We start from the raw sequence: 2935 nt of genomic DNA on the forward strand, positions 1-2935 counted from the left end.
GAAGGTGAAAAAAAGTCATTGTTAAGTACAAATGAATAAGATAAGTAGTCATGCAGAAGAGGCAATGAGAAGATGCTTAGAGTTGATTTGTACTGCAGTGAATCAGTGGTGTCCTAGTCATAAATTTCAGAAAGCTCTCTGGCAATGCCTAATAAATTATATCTACCCTACGCCTAATAATCTATGTCATCCAGCCAAATACATCACACATATAAATGAGTTCGGATCTTATTACCTTTCCAAATGAGAGAACAAGCTAATAAAGAGTCACAATTCAGAAAAGTAACTTCTCCTTCTTAACCTGAAACTGAAAAATCAAACATGTGGTACATATCATTTACCTTTAAGAAATCAAGCATGAGTGAATTATACATGCATTGAAAATAATTGAAAATAAATCTTTTTTTTCAATTATATATGCAATAACAGGTGACTTAAGTGAGATTATAATATATAAAATGATTCCAAAACTGAGGCACCTGACATGAAACAACTCTCAGCAAAACTTTTTTTTCTTCTTTTCCAATCGTGGTTGGTGGAAACATATACTTTAGTAAAGTTCTATGACCAGTAGTAAATGTCAAACTTTGCTATATGATGACAGCTCCGATATCTTTTCTCCAGACTAAACTTATAGATTATAAAAACGGGGTTATATATGCATAAGTTTTAGGTATATCTTACAATAGCTACTCAATAAATCCTGCTGATAATATTTTGTAATTGATTAGCAGTATAAAAGTTTTTACTGTAGCAGCACAGTGTACAAGATGCATAGCAGTTATATATTTACTTCTTCTTTTTTATTGAAAGAAACTATGGGTATAATCATCCAACACTAGTAATATCTCANCCTATGTACAACCAAGCATAAATGCAAAAAAATAAAAAGTTTATATATGCTACAATAATTTAACTAGCTATTTGTAACTATATCTATATGTCAATTCCATATTGGTATACAAACTTAATAAACCTCTTAGCTTATTCTTGATTTAAAATCACATACACTAAAAAAAGTCACCGAATAAGCCTCTTAGCTTTCCCTCTTTCCTAATCCCAACCATTGCACTATTTAACATTGTTTATCTGTTTGTAATGATTTTACAGTAATTCATGACTGATGACAATCTTTATTAAAATTCCAGTACTCTACCAACCTTCTTCCTTTTGAGCCCTTTGGCCTTTGTTTGAAGTTGCCTTTTAGATCAGCTGTCTTTAAGTGAAGAATGATTGGCCATAGGCAAAAATTACATACCATTGACTTATATTTACTTATACTTTAACATTGTAAGTATGTCATACTGAATATACGATGGACAAAATATGTTCAGCACTAAATATATCTGAGATGAACCACAAGGANCTTCTANAAAACTAAGAGGGGACAGAAAAAGTGCAGAAACCAGAAACCTGCGGCAGCAAAACCAGAAATTCTATTCCACTAATTGGAGTATTATGTTGCCACATGGACTCACTGAAAGGCACAATGGATTATTGCTTGCTTCGGTTAAGTAAATAGTAGTCAGCCACATCTTGCTGCTTGCCGCGAGGTGATGGTTAATTTTCTTTTATTTTCTAACTAAACTCAGTGTCTTCTGATCATGTTGGAAAGGTATAAGTCTCATGAGGATTGGTCAATATAGTAATTAATATAGCTAAGATGGATGATTCATTTTCTCTCTTTTTTCAAAAAGCAAAATAATCAGGTTTCTTTCTGAAACTTCACTAACACGTATCTTTTTATCTTTCTCCACGCCTACATATATCTTAATAACGTAAAAAATTCTCTTTCCTTCTCAATCTCTTCGTATCCTTCCTATATTTTTTTTAAACTGTCATTAACCATTACATATAAGGAGGAATTGCAAAACCTTATCAAAATTCCCTTTCTGTGAAAATAATGGTTTCAAGTTTTGAAAAAATATGAAGTAAAAAGTGCGAAACAGGAATTCCATGGTGGCTAAAACAGGAATAATTTCTCTACCTTGAATTCGATGGTGGCTTATACTAGGCATAATTTCTCGCTTTAAAACAGGAATCTTCTTTTTCTTTAAGAAAATGACTTCATGTTCCCTTTATCTTTTTCTCTTTTCCTCGAAAAAAGAGTTACACACAAGACACAGGCTCAATTAGTGAATCCAAGATGAAACACACTAAACAACAGAAGAGATTGAAAACTCACAAGTTCTACAGCAACAGAGACAACAAATTCTCCAAAATGACCAGCAACAAGCACCAAAACCGCAAGATCCTCAACCGGAGTCAGAGTCACGTCCACAACCAACTATAGAACAACAGGAACAATCACTACAACAAGCCAACTATAACAAGAGGAAGACCATGGAACAGGGGCTTTCACCTGAGACTGACAGAACAGTAACAAAAGGAAGACCACGCAACCACCGCTGCAGCTCCGTCTACCAATGGTTCCGCGACTACGATTCTGAAGGATAGTCAGTACGAGGAAGAGACGGTGAGTTTAGGGTTCAGGAAGAAAGCGAGAAAGAAATAAGGGTGTAGTGTGCGAGGAAGAAAGCGAGAAAGGAATGAAAGGGATTTTAGGGTTCAAGTGTGATTTTGAGAAGGAGATCAGTTTCGGGATCCAGAAAAATGAGACAGAAACGTAAAAAATTAGACATTCTTTGAAGAATCATTAAAACTCCTTTGAAATAGAGGGGGTTATAAACCTCCTTTAAAAATCATTAAAACTCCCGTTATCATTAACACCTTTATGATTTAAATTAAACATTATGAAATATATTAATTTGAGGGGGTTTTTCATAACCTCCTCTAAATAACCCCCTCTAAATAAGTTTTTTTTTTTTGTAATGACTTTATTGGTCTTTTAAGTTGCCACGTGTATAAAATATTAACAACTCATTCACTAATAGCTGACCCGGGCACTGTGCCGTTAAAATTTTTAACACCGTAA

The 2935-nt window shown here is 33.8% G+C and overlaps 1 long non-coding RNA gene across 2 annotated transcripts; it reads right to left on the reverse strand.

Annotated features, from left to right (window-relative positions):
• Positions 1 to 9: 9 nt before the first annotated feature.
• Positions 10 to 2692, reverse strand: LOC106761609. Of its 2 annotated transcripts, none has more exons than XR_001375695.2 (4): positions 2363 to 2692; positions 2186 to 2287; positions 1988 to 2090; positions 10 to 307 (listed from the first exon to the last, which is right to left on the reverse strand). It is a non-coding gene; the product is annotated as an uncharacterized LOC106761609 (long non-coding RNA). The 2 variants fall into 2 exon arrangements; XR_001375696.2 differs by having other exon boundaries at positions 1988 to 2096; positions 2363 to 2691.
• Positions 2693 to 2935: the final 243 nt, after the last annotated feature.

This window comes from Vigna radiata, chromosome 5 (genome assembly GCF_000741045.1).
Source record: "Vigna radiata var. radiata cultivar VC1973A chromosome 5, Vradiata_ver6, whole genome shotgun sequence".
NCBI classification, from domain to species: domain Eukaryota; kingdom Viridiplantae; phylum Streptophyta; class Magnoliopsida; order Fabales; family Fabaceae; genus Vigna; species Vigna radiata.